Source organism: Rhineura floridana, chromosome 18 (genome assembly GCF_030035675.1).
Source record: "Rhineura floridana isolate rRhiFlo1 chromosome 18, rRhiFlo1.hap2, whole genome shotgun sequence".
Taxonomy (NCBI): Eukaryota; Metazoa; Chordata; class Lepidosauria; order Squamata; family Rhineuridae; genus Rhineura; species Rhineura floridana.
Window position 1 is genome coordinate 8,297,843 of NC_084497.1, and position 14,091 is coordinate 8,311,933.

Consider the following 14,091-nt stretch of genomic DNA (forward strand, 5'->3'; position numbering starts at 1 on the left):
TGAGCTGAGTGGTAGATCAGAGCACCTAACTGAGCGGAGTGGACCACCCAGCTGAGCTCAGCGGCTGTGTTTTTTTAACACACTGCCTGCACTGAGCTAGGGTGGCAAGAATCAAGTGTTTGCCACCTTTACGTTTCGATGGTTGTTTGGGTACTAACTACGAGAATGATTTTCCTTCAGTTAGATTTAAAGTAGGTTTCTTCCTCAATTTCCACTTTGATGTCATTTGCGCTAGGTAAAAATCAGGGGAACACAACTTTCCTTTGAGGCAACGTCAGTGAGCACTTTGCATGTCAAATATGATATTTATTTATTTATTATTTATTTACTTATTAGGTTTATATACCGCCCCATAGCCGAAGCTCTCTGGGCAGTTTACAGCAACTAAAACCATTGAAAACAAATATACCAATTGTAAAACACAAAAATACAATTTAAAAACAGAATTTAAAACATTTAAAAACAACTTAAAAACTATAAACGAGGATCGGTGGATGATCTTCGTTAGGGTTAGACTCAGTGTGGAATTATGCTATAATCTGTGTGTCTGCAATCTTTTTGGACTGATGTTACTTGTGAACCTGTGCTCCTGTTATTGATACCAGATTTTTTTTGGGGGGGGGGAAACTGCATCGAATTTGACGTTATTTTGACATAGATAACTTCATTGTTCATTTCTTAACCTGCCTTTTTTCGTTTTAACTCACAGCACGTTTACAGCAGTAATTTCTGCACTCAGCAGCTGTCCGCTTAAAATGTGCTTCAAGTAAGTCCTCTTGTCTCCGTCTCTTTAAGTTGTCTAATTCGTCTGCTGTGCATATAATCCCTTCAATCAAAATAGAATTAAAACACAGAAGAAAACTCTAATAAAATCTTCCATTTCAAAGCCAGGCTAGTTCAGGAGAGTTAAAACAATCACCAATCTTTAAAAAGTTCTTACGGGCGACAGCGCCCAGGATGGACTAGTGGTTGGAGCAGTTAGTCTGGGACTTCCCCGGGATGCAGGTTCAAATCCCTGTTGGTGCGTTCAGCAATTTTGTCTCGCAAATGACGCTTGCAGTCATGAAAGATCCCAGAATGGAACTTTGTGCTCAACAGGACAGTTCCTGTGGTTCTTGAGCACCTTGGGCTGCCCGGGAAACCAGAGGCTGTGGGTTCAAGTCCTGTTCGGTGCCTGACTCTGTTTCGCCCTGAGTGGCTACTCAGGATCAGAGCCTCAGATAAGAGTTTTGGAGACCTTCTCCCAACAGCTGCTATAGCACAGCGGGTGTGAGTGGGTGTGTTGCCTGTCGGTGGAGCCAGAGGCTATGAGTTCGAATCCCACCATGTCCTGGAAAGAAGCAATAATGGAAGAATCAGTGATTATTGGGGTTTAATACCGTGCTGCTTCTGTGACCCACACACACAGAGCCTATTTGTGGAGGATAAGACTATCAAGGCCATCAGCCATTATGGATAATACGTACAACCTCTTATATCAGACAGCAGTCTGGCTCTGAATGCCAGTTGCTGCTGGGAGTCTCACGTGGGGAGAGTTGCTCTTGTGCTCAGGGCCTGCTTATTATGGGATTTGCACAGGGCCATCTGGTCGGGCACTGTCAGACCAGGGTGCTGGATGATTCGATGGGCCCCTTGCGCTTGACCCTGCAGCCAGCCTCTTCGGGATGGTCTGATGTCCTTAGCCAAGAGTGGCTAGGGTGCAGAAGGGCAAGGCTTTCTCTGGGGCCCCTTAAGAACAAGATTGGGATCTCCAAAAGATAACCAAGTGCCAGGTAATTCAGAAGGCACTAAAGGACGCAGGCCGGTGGTGGTGCAGATTTGCCTCTGGGAAAATGAGGATAGCTGGGTGCTTTGTAGCCTGCCCGGGATTTAAAAGAAGGTGTTGGGTGGACAGAGTCATCATCCCCTTCCTGCCCCCCCCCCCAGCCAAACACACTCCAGGGTCAGACAGATGGGCGTTGATGAGCCCCCCCCACGGACAATTAATTCATTCCTGAGGCTGCAAACATACCTGCAGTTATCTAGCTATATAAATGCTGTGTTTCCTGTAAGTGAAAGTTTTAACTAATCCCTTGCCAGCCCCTCATTCTACAATCACACCCACCCAAATCTCCTGTAGACCCTCGTCCCTTAGGGTTGCTTCGAGGAAAGGGGGTTGTCGGGGCACTTTCTATCAAACCAGAAGAGACCCAAAGGAAGGACAAAAGCAAAATTAGCATGACTTTGTTCTAACAATGTTTTATTATACACAACAAAGATAAAATGCATATGTGCTGCAGAAGGCGGTCAGCGAGAACAAATTGTCTCGCTCTCATCGCTGCCATAAAATCACAAGCCCAGGATCGGTCCTGGGACTGAGCCGTCCTCACAATCCGTCCTCAAAGGCCTCCATATTTTCTATCACCATCTCATCTGGGTGGAAGAGAAAAGAGGCTGAATGATGCCAGCTTTATTCGTTTCTTTTACGCTCCGACCTTCACCCGAAGGTGCCGGGGTGGAGACGCTCCAAATCCAAACCCAAGTTCCGGCCACAGTATTTGGCCTCAGCAATCCCAGACTCAGGCAGCCGCTGGGTTCGACACGGCCCCGCTGGGCCCACTGGGGCTGCCCCCTATGCCCACCGTCACTGCTGCTGGTCCCTCAGGCCCTCCCCAGGGATAGCCGCCGGTCCCTACAATTTGGGGCCAGCAAGAGCACCTCACCTGGCAGTCACTCCCCCCAAATATTCCACCCCCTCTCCCGCTTATGTGGCCTCAGTGGTGCTTTCAGGTGAACGTCAGGCAGCCCAGGCAGGCAGCCACCGTCTTTGGTTTCCCAAGATGCAGTGCCTGACGCTGATGCATTTTGGGGAAGAGAAGATAGCAGCCCCCCAGGCATGCACGCCCACCCCCGAGAAAAAGCACCAAGGTGTGAGCAGGGGATGGGTGGATGGGAATGGGGGCCCAGCTTGGTGCGAGGGGGACCCATCGGGGCGCTTTGCCAAGGGCATCTCCAGGCCCAGAGTACGGATTCGAGCAGAAGAGCAAAGAAGTCAGTTCTCCGTCGTGGACAGGAGGAGGGACGCTCCGGCCCCAAACTCAGGGCTCAGCGTTTGATGCCGAGTGGAACTGGCCATTCCAGGCCAAACGCCTGCACGGTCCCCCTCTGGGCCAGACCCACAGGCCTGTCTCCAAACACCTTCCCCGGATCTTTCACGCGGCATCCCACTCACCACCATGGCCTGCCCGGTGGAGTCCTGGACAGGGTCTCCTCTCCAGTGAGCCTGGGTGCACGTCTCATGAACAAAGTGCAGGGAAGACTCGTCCGGAGGCAGTTGCTGGAAGTGGCCAGAGTCAGGCTGTGAGGGAATTTGGGGAAGGGCTCCTCTGCGTCTGAGACCGCAGCACTGGGGGTCTTGCGGGACCCCAGAGGCCAAACGCCACGAGGGGGCCTTGGGCTCTGGGCAGGGGAGGGATTGACTACCTGCTACTTCTCCATCCTCAAATACTCACCTCAGGCAATGGGGAACCTCCGCTGATCCGCCGGGAAGCTGCAAGGAGACAAGCAGGAAAGGAGACGGAGATGGATTAGTTCATCTCCTAGCGTTTGCCACAGCGGATGATTATCACCCTCATCTTCCAGATCTTCCTGCTTCTACTGTTTTCTAAGTCCTCTTACAGGGGGTGGGGAACTGTGGGGTGGACTGAATGAACAGCATACGTTGGCAAACCACGCTGCTGTTCTCAGTACACTATCTCTCAAGACATTGCGATCTGACCAGTGGAAAAACAGGATGTGGTTAACTTTATGGCTGTAAACGATACTGACATCTGTAGTGGTTAAATAACTGCCTGCATATTGCCACGAAGATAATGCTGTTGTACTATGTATGTACGTGATGTTATACAATAGTTAAAGGTCATAGGCTGTTTATGGAGAGAAAATAATCCACGCCTCCAGGCGGAGGTAAAATAAAAGCGGAGACCAGAATTACGAGGGGGGCTCCGAAATTGAACTCTGGTCTCACCGTGTCTCACTGTGTCGTGATATCTACATCTGGTGACCCCGACGTGATTCAGAACAAACACCCTCGTACCCACTGGCAGGATCAGCCAACGGTGCACCTCAGCGTACAGCTCCCATTCGTGAGTATGGGGGGGGAATTGTCAGCTCAGCAGAAGGTTCATGCACAAGAGCTACAAAAAATTTTAAAACAGGATACCTCAGCTTTTATAAGTCGTTCTCACATTGAATCATTGTTAAAAACAATTCAATGTCAATGTCCATGGTATCCAGAGCAAGGATCACTACGTCAGTCAGATTGGATAAAGATAGGGAGAAAATTACATGAAGAACCAAGAGCACCTATTCACCATCTCTTATTATGGCAAAAGTGTGCTGAGGCCATTAGTCATTTAGGGATAAAAGAGACATCGCTGTTTGCCAATTCTGACCAGAAAACTCCTCTTTATCCCCAACTTTCTTTACCTACACCTGAAAAGGATATTGAGAAATTTGTAAATGCTCCTCCATATAGCCCTCCAGTTCAACAAGAACAGGTTACTGGGAAGGTTAAAGCAGCCATAGCTCAGGCTGCAGCCTCAGGATTATTATCTATGGAAGAAATGGGAGACTGGGAGGGTACAATTTCAGCTTTTCCCGTTACATATCAGCCAGATCCTAATAATGCTAATAATCGCATAGCAACTTGGACAGCTCTTCCGTTTTCTGTTATTAGAGAAATAAATAAGGCAGTAAGAGAATATGGGATTACGGCTAATTATGTACAAGGGATGTTGGAAGGAGTAGCTACTGGATATAACATGATCCCTCAAGATTGGAAGGATCTCTTTAGGATGATTTTGACTCCTTCGCAATATGTAGTTTGGGACCAAGAATTTAGACATGCTGCTATAGCAGCTGGGGATGCTAATATCATTCCCGAGCAAATTTATGGGTCAGGTAATTTTGCTACCATAGCACAACAAGGGGTATTGCCTGAAGCCGCATTTCATCGAACTGCTGAGTGTATACAGAAAGCATTTAAAAAGGTGCCTGCTGGGAAAGAACCCTTACGTTCTTTTACGAATGTACGGCAGCAAGCAACAGAGCCCTATTTTCAGTTTGTTGACCGTTTGAAAGAGGCTCTGACACGGCAGGTTGATAACCCTCAGGCACAAGGGGAATTATTGTTAAAATTAGCTTACGAGAATTCTAACACAGACTGTAAAAAGATTTTGAAAAACATTATTCATAGACCGCAATATGAATTGGGAGACATGATTCAAGCTTGTGCAGAGGTAGGTACACATGTTCATGCCATGACATTGTTAGCTGGGGCATTAAGACAGGGTAACAAACCTACAGGCAATTGTTTTAATTGTCAAAAGCCTGGTCATTTCAGAAGGGAATGTCGGGCTCCTGGCGGAGGAGCATTTAAAGGTGGGGGCACTGTTACAAACCGGCCAAAGAAAATCTGTCCGAAATGTAAAAAGGGTTATCATTGGGCTAATCAGTGTCGTTCAGCTCCCACTACCAATACCAATGTGTCTTCCCGTCCTATTGAGGGAAACTGAACTTGGGGCAGGCTTCCAGCCCCGAATCTCAAGGAAGTGTACCCACCCCTGCTACTCAAGGAAGCGCTGGAATTGATTTAATACATGCAGAGTCAAAAGATGTTCCTTTGCCTGGAGCAGTTCTTTTAATGCCTACCACACTCACTGGCCCTTTACCAGAAGGCACCGTAGGCCTTGTACTACCGCGATCCTCTGCTTCCAAGAATAATATAATGGTGGTACCTGGTGTTATTGATTCTGATTATCAGGGAATTATTTATATTCAGTATTGGAGTCACCTTCCCCTTCAGTTGAAGAAGGGAGATTCTTTTGCGCAACTATTGTTATTGCCATATCGTCTTTTCACATCGAACACTTCCTCCCAAAAACGTACTGGTGGATTCGGATCTACAAGGACGAAATCGCCGAGTGTGAGTATTTCAGGTAATCCTTTCCATCCACAGGTAGCTGCAGTACTGGCAGAAGTGACCAGGGAGAAACCGGTTCGTAAGTATTGTTTAAACAATGTTCTTTTTGAAGGTATTATAGATTCTGGGGCAGATGTCACAGTAATTGCTGAACATAACTGGCCATCCTCTTGGCCAGTAGAAGTGGCCCCTTCTGTGTGGGGAGTGGGCGGAGCTCAGGATTCAAAACGGAGTAAGGATTGGATACAAGTTGTTGCTCTTGATGGTGATCGTATAGCCCACATTCGCCCTTGTATTTTGGACATTTCAGTAAATCTGTGGGGAAGGGATTTACTGGAGCAATTCCAGACCACCATTGTTATTAATGATTAGCCAACAAAAGGCAGCTCTTCCTTTACAATGGAAGACAGACATACCCATTTGGGTAGAACAATGGCCCTTACCCAAAGAAAAATTAGAAGCTCTGCACCAACTGGTAAAGGAGCAACTGGAAGCTGATCATATAGCAGAAAGTAATAGCCCTTATAACACCCCAGTGTTTGTGATTAAAAAGAAATCTGGAAAGTGGAGGCTCTTACATGATTTACGAGAAATAAATAAATTAATTGTGCCCATGGGTCCGCTACAATGTGGGACGCCTAATCCAAATTTAATTCCATATGACTATTCCTTAGCTATTATAGACCTGAAAGATTGCTTTTTCACAATACCGTTACAAGCGCAAGACGCACCGAAATTTGCGTTTACTGTTCCCGTATATAATAACTCTGGCCCTGCGCAACGATATCAATGGAAAGTGCTACCTCAGGGCATGTTAAATAGTCCAACCCTATGTCAACAGTTTGTAGACATGGCCCTGCGACCCTTTCGGGCTCAATACCCTACATTATTGGTCTACCATTATATGGATGACATCTTGGTGGCTGGGAGAACCCTCCCATCTATGTGGCAACAACACCTTACTGATCATTTGTCACAGTCAGGGTTGCAGATTGCCCCTGAAAAGGTACAACTCAAAGAACCATTTCTGTATTTAGGACATAAATTAATGCAATCCTACTCCACTCCTGTATTGCCCTGTCTTACTTTGTCAATGAAGCCAACTTATGTAGAACTACAACAATTCTTGGGTTCTATTAATTGGATTCGACCATATTGTAAACTTACCACTCAAGACATGGGGCCTTTATTTGAATGTTTAAAACAAGGACGTCAACCTGCAGATATTATTACTTTAACGAAACAGGCAAGGCAATCCCTAGAATTAGTTTCTACAACGTTAAAAGCTATTTGGGTGGATCGACAAATATTGAATAAACCACTGATTTTATTTGTTTTATTTGATGGAAGCCAACTTTTTGCTGCACTCACTCAGGAGTCAGGCTCCAATGCTACACATATAATAGAGTGGCTTTACTTAGCCCATACACCAAAGTCATCTATCACAACTTTGCCAATGCAAGCAGCAGAAATAATCCAAAAAGCACGATTACGATCAAGGCAATTATTAGGTATCGATCCGGTTGAAATTTCGTTGCCTCTTAAACTTTACACATGGGAAAATGCTGTTGCGCTTTCTGATGACCTTCAATGGGCTTTAGTCTCTTATTTGGGCACAATTTCATGTCGTTCCTCATCAGATCCACGGCTTCAAATTACACAAAAAATTCCTATCCAGTTTCAATCTGTAATCAGTTTACAACCCTTACCTGCGGTCACGGTCTATACTGATGGCAGTCCAACTAGAGGGGTTGTTGCATGGCACGAGCAGGGGGTTTGGAAGACAATTTTCACCTTACCCCAAACTTCCGCTCAGAGATCTGAGTTGGCCGCTGTTAGTATGGCGCTGTTGACTTTTGCAGATCAGGAGGTTAACATTATTACCGATAGTCTTTATGTTAAGAATGTTGTACTTGCATTACCCGGTAGTTATGTCTCTCCCATGCTGGACACTAATCTACTTGCTCTTATGCTTACACTTCAAAAACTCATACATACTCGGTCTTGTCGATTTGCTATATTTCATATTCGCAGTCATCAACCTTTCCCAGGATTGTTAACAGAAGGTAATCAATATGCTGATCAGGCTCTTCGTGCCCTCCTTTGCACACCCATAGAAAGTCATGCCCTTCATCATCAAAATGCTAAAGCACTCCAGAAGCAATTCCATCTTACTGCCCAGGAAGCCTCTGCCATTATTCAACAATGTCCCCAATGCACACAGTTAACTCTATCCCCAGAACCAGGAGTGAACCCACGAGGTCTCATAGTTAACCAGTTGTGGCAAATGGATGTTACACATTTTCCTACTTTCTCCCCATGGAAGTATTTGCATGTTACAGTAGATACATATTCCGGATACATATGGGTAACTCCTCAGAAAGGGGAAAAAACTAAGAATGTTATTAATCATGTCATTCGTTCTATTGCCATCATGGGCCAACCTCAGACGATAAAAACTGATAATGGTCCTGCATATGTTTCACAGCAATTTGCACAGTTTTGCACTAAGTGGTCCATTACACATTTGTTTGGTATTCCTTATAATTCTACAGGTCAAGCTGTCGTCGAACGTACCAATCGTACCCTTAAAGAGCATTTGCTTAAACAAAAACAAAAAGGAGGAGTACCACTGGGATTGGCCACCAAAGAGGAGTGGCTGGCACAAGTGTTGTTTACCATTAATCATTTAAATTTGTCTCAATCTCCCAATACTCATTTTTCCTTTTCTACTCGAGCGCAGCGGCATTTTCAGCAGTCGGAGTCTCTACCTGCCCCGCGGGTGCAGTTTCGGCAACTACCAAATCCAGAGTGGAAAGGCCCAGTTCCGCTTATAACGTGGGGTCGAGGTTACGCGGCTGTGTCTACGCCTGACGGTCCTGTGTGGGTACCTGCTAGGTGTATCCGGCCCTGGAAAGACGATGTCCTGGCACGATAATCTTAAGAATCCCATCCCTAATTTTTCTCTGCAACTTCAGGATACTGGGATGTCTTCCAGGAAGCGTGGTCGGAATGTTCCGCAACCTCCCGTGACTTGGGGCCAAATAAAGAACTTAGCAACACAAGCAGAAAAAGCAATGGAACAAGCCGGGGTGGACAAGACAACTGAGAATACCATTCTTGCTTTAATTGCGTCTTTAAATACAAATTCTATTTTTGTACTTTGCATTTGTTGGATTTTAGGAAGCGCCGGGGCTGACAGGTTGGGGCAGGAGTTGGGGATGCGGTTTCAACACAATATCTGGGTTCAGTTAGCAAGAATGACAAATGTGAGTGACTTTTGCATGACTGAACATGTACAGGAAATGGGTATGTTGGGAACATGTTTAATACCCGTATGCAAAGCACCTGGGGATATTGGGAACATTACAGGACTTGGGCGGTTCATGAATACTTCAGAGATTAAATATCATACTGTTTCGAATTGGGGAACTCCAACCTTCCAGCTGCCTGTTAATGCTTTTCAATTATTTACATCACATGTTGCAAATTCCATTAATAATACGTGTGCTCGGATGGTTAATTGTAGTCGACATAAGGTGCAGAAGGGATATTTCTGATACCATCTGTTGCCTGAGTCGACTGGTTCCCATTTTCCTTCATAAAAGGGAGTTGCTAGCCCAACGTAGGAATTGCTTAATAAAGCAGAAAGTGTATCACTAGCCATCTCCCTTGTTGGACTTCCTGCATTGGCAGTAAGTAACAGCAATCAATTACATAAATTAGCCTGTAATTATGTTAAGATGATAAATGCCACCTCTCGAGCCATTGCTTTGTTAAATGAAGAGCAGGGTATATTAAGACAAGCTATCTTGGATAATCGTGCAGCTATAGATTACCTGCTATTACAACATCAGTTGGGGTGCGAAACTATAAAGAATATGTGCTGTTTTAATTTAACTGACAACAGTTTTGAAATCAGAACACAGGTAAAAAACTTGAAGGATCTAGCTAATAACATTTTGCAGGACGCCCCTACAACTTGGTGGCAGTGGCTTTGGAGTTGGCTGCCCACTGGATGGCTAAGTCAGATTCTTAGATATGCTATTCTTTTACTCATTTTAAGTATAGGCTTATGCTGTTTTTTACAATACCTTTTCCAGACGTGTACACCTGTTGCTCCGCGACCATTACGTAGTAATTACTTTTTGCTAAAAAATAAAAAAGGGGGAGATGTGGGGTGGACTGAATGAACAGCATACGTTGGCAAACCACGCTGCTGTTCTCAGTACACTATCTCTCAAGACATTGCGATCTGACCAGTGGAAAAACAGGATGTGGTTAACTTTATGGCTGTAAACGATACTGACATCTGTAGTGGTTAAATAACTGCCTGCATATTGCCACGAAGATAATGCTGTTGTACTATGTATGTACGTGATGTTATACAATAGTTAAAGGTCATAGGCTGTTTATGGAGAGAAAATAATCCACGCCTCCAGGCGGAGGTAAAATAAAAGCGGAGACCAGAATTACGAGGGGGGCTCCGAAATTGAACTCTGGTCTCACCGTGTCTCACTGTGTCGTGATATCTACAGGGAACCTCAAGCCCCGCGGCCAAATACAGGCTCCCAGGCCTCTCTGTCTGGCCCTTGGCCCCCTATCCTATCCCCAAGGGGCCATCCTAATCCACTCCCTCCCAGTGCTTTTTCGGGGGGAAGTAAAAAAGAGGTGGCTGTTACAAAAAGAAAGCCCTGTTCCCTCCCCCCCCAAAACAGGGCCCCTGCTCACCTGTAACCTCAGCGGGCCTGTCTTGAGGGGGGGCACTTAATTTTGCCTCCACCTCAGGAACCCCCGTAGTCTCCTGAACCTAGAATGGGGGGGAGCGAAAGTGAGACAGAGAACCAGAAATGTTGTTGTTTGAGGTGGAGGGGCTCTGGAGAAGACGGGATTGTTGCAGAACAGCTGGAACCGAAACGTGGGTGGCCCAGTCTGTAACTGCAGGCACGTCCCTCCCATTTCATGCAGTGGAATTGACAAGGGCACAAGATGTGACCAGGACTACTATCTTAGAGGGCTGGCTACTGGCATGGGGATGACCCCACTTCACGGAAAAGAGGAGGAAGAGGATATCTCTGTCTATGATCCATGATAGGGATGTAGAACCTCCAGGTTCAGAGGCAGTCTACCAGTTAATGCCACCCGCTACAGGACAAGCAACAGGAGCGGGCTCTCGCTTGTGGGCTTTCTGCAGATATCTGCTTGGCCGCCGGACTAGACGGGCCTTTGCAATAGGGCTCTTTCTATGCTCTATGCTCTTTCAAGGCACACACAGGGACGTGGCCTGTGGCCTCTCTTTTGTGTGTCTGTGTCTCTGTGTGAAGCCGCTTCATTGCCATGCCACATCACATGGAGGGCTTCCAGCGTTGCGCAGGGCAGCGACTGCCGAAGTGATCTCCAAGGGGCCGTGGGGGGGGGGGACCCCGGGGCAGAAATGGAGGCAGAAGAAGTCTTACTTACATTTTGAGCATGGTGAGATGTGCCTGGTTAAAAGCAGACAAGCCCCTGACTAAACTGCCTACCTAACCCGCCTAAGCTAGCCCTCCCGCCCACCCCCACCCCAGCCCTATCTCTACCCGCCCTACGCCTAACCCTAACTCTAAATATCTAGCTAAAAAGTATAAAAAAAGAAATGAAAATAGATGAATAGGGAAAACCGAAAAGAAAAAGATAAACAAAATATAAATGTAACATATGCACAAGAGGCTACTGTAAGGACAGAATATGGAGAAACCGATTGGTTCCCCATCGGAAAGGGTGTGAGACAGGGGTGTATTTTATCACCCTGTTTGTTTAATCTGTACGCAGAACGTACCATATGGAAAGCGGGACTGGACCAAGATGTAGGAGGTGTGAAAACTGGAGGGAGAAATATCAATAATTTTAGATATGCAGACGATACCATTCTACTAGCAGAAGCCAGGAACGATTTGAAACGAATGCTGATGAAAGTTAGAGGAAAGCACAAAAGCGGGACTACAGCTGGACGTCAAAAAGACTAAAGTAATGACAACAGAAGATTTATGTAACTTTAAAGCTGACAATGAGGACATTGAACTTGTCAAGGATTATCAATACCTCGGCACAGTCATTAACCAAAATGGAGACAATAGTCAAGAAATCAGAAGAAGGCTAGGACTGGGGAGGGCAACTAGGAGAGAACTAGAAAAGGTCCTCAAATGCAAAGATGTATCACTGAACACCAAAGTCAGGATCATTCAGACCATGGTATTCCCGATCTCTATGTAAGGATGTGAAAGTTGGACAGTGAAAAAGGCAGATAAGAGAAAAATCAACTCATTTGAAATGTGGTGTTGGAGGAGAGCTTTGCGCATACCATGGACTGCGAAAAAGACCAATACTTGGGTGTTAGAACAAATTAAACCAGAACTGTCACTAGAAGCTAAAATGATGAAACTGAGGTTATCATACTTTGAACACATCATGAGAAGACCTGATTCACTAGAAAAGACCATAATGCTGGGAAAAACAGAAGGGAGTAGAAAAAGAGGAAGGCCAAACAAGAGAGGGATTGATTCCATCAAGGAAGCCACAGGCCTGAACTTACAAGATCTGAACAGGGTGGTTCATGACAGATGCTCTTGGGGGTCACTGATTCATAGGGTCGCCATAAGTCATAATCGACTTGAAGGCACATAACAACAACAATATAAACAAAAATAAAAATAACCGAAATGAAACTCCTCCACTCCTCTCTCTTGCTCTGCAATCCCCTCCTCCCACTCCTCTTGCTTTTCTCTCCGCTCCTCACTAACCCACAGGCTGGACCACCTCCGGCTGGTGCCTCTTAAGCCGGCTGCCAGCGATGTCACAAAGGAGGACAGGCCACGGTCACCGGGGCAACCCGCTTACCTGTCAGTTGTCCTACGATGAAGCAACCTAAGAGCTTGGAAAAGTTACTTTTTTAAACTACAACTCCCATCAGCCCCAGCCAGCAAGGCCACTGTATTGGGTTGATGGGAGTTGTAGTTCAAAAAAAGTAACTTTTCCAAGCTCTGGTTGGGGTGTCGCATTGGGACCTGGGAGACCTGGGTTCAAATCCCTGCTTGGCCAGGAAGCTCACTGAGTGACCGGTCACTGCCTCTCAGCCTAACCTACCTCACAGGGTTGTTGTGAGGATAAAATGGGGAGTGGGAGACCCATGTTTGTATCGCACCTTGAGCTCTTTAGAATATAAATATAATGGATAAATAACAACTTTCTGCACAAGACATGAGGCTTCGTTCATTACTTTTAATATACAACAATCCTTTTTCTTAGAAAAGCTGTGAATGTAAAAGGGAAGGAAACTTCCTTGCTGTGCAATAAAGCCAAAGGCGCTGGAAGTACCCAGTGACCTGACCCAGAGCTCCCTGAGACGGATCCGCCAAAGTTTCAAAGAGGAACAGGGGACTTTTTGTTGCCCCCCCAAGGACACCGTGCCCGGGCAAATGGAGGGCGCCTGCGTAGCTCCGTCGGGTTGCCAACCTGGGGGTCCTTTCCCGGGAGGAAGCCCCACTGAACACAGCAGGACCCCTTTGGAGTTCACGTGCAGAAGATTGCGCCAAAAGATCTCGTCTCGAGCTTCAGCTTGCCAACGCATCTTCCGGACTGGCGCCAGGGGTCGGTATGCCAGGGCACCTGACGAGGCCCCTGCTCCAGGATTTATGGCTAATTCCATCTTGCCTGTTGGATCCACTTTGCAGCTGCCTTCCCTTTACGATCCATGCATCTGACCCTATCCCCAGCCAGGGAAGATTCATCCTGCATTCTGTCTGCCCAGAACAGAGGGGATGGGATGCACTCCTCTACCCCTCACCATTTTACTCCTCCTCTTCTTGTATTTGGACATCTCTTGGCTGCCCATCTCCAGGGTCAGCGGGGCGGGACTGAACGAAGCCCGTGACGAATCCGCTTTCAGCATCTCGGATCCTTCGGCCATTCAGCCAATGGCCTCCTCTTGATTGATAGACGCAGAGAAGTCAGTCTCCAAGGAGCAACAGCAGATGCACAGAGCTCTGGGCTCCAACTGGGAGGAAGGGGCAGGATATAAACGTAATAAATAAATAATACATACATAAGCTCTGTGGGGCAGCTGCCCGTATTACGGCCTGTGTGAGAAATATTCA

The 14,091-nt window shown here is 46.4% G+C and overlaps 1 long non-coding RNA gene across 1 annotated transcript; it reads right to left on the reverse strand.

The window, feature by feature from the left end:
- Positions 1-2,219: 2,219 nt before the first annotated feature.
- Positions 2,220-10,997, reverse strand: LOC133372864 (uncharacterized). The gene is made up of 4 exons (XR_009759566.1): positions 10,694-10,997; positions 3,492-3,529; positions 3,212-3,316; positions 2,220-2,412 (listed from the first exon to the last, which is right to left on the reverse strand). It is a non-coding gene; the product is annotated as an uncharacterized LOC133372864 (long non-coding RNA).
- Positions 10,998-14,091: the final 3,094 nt, after the last annotated feature.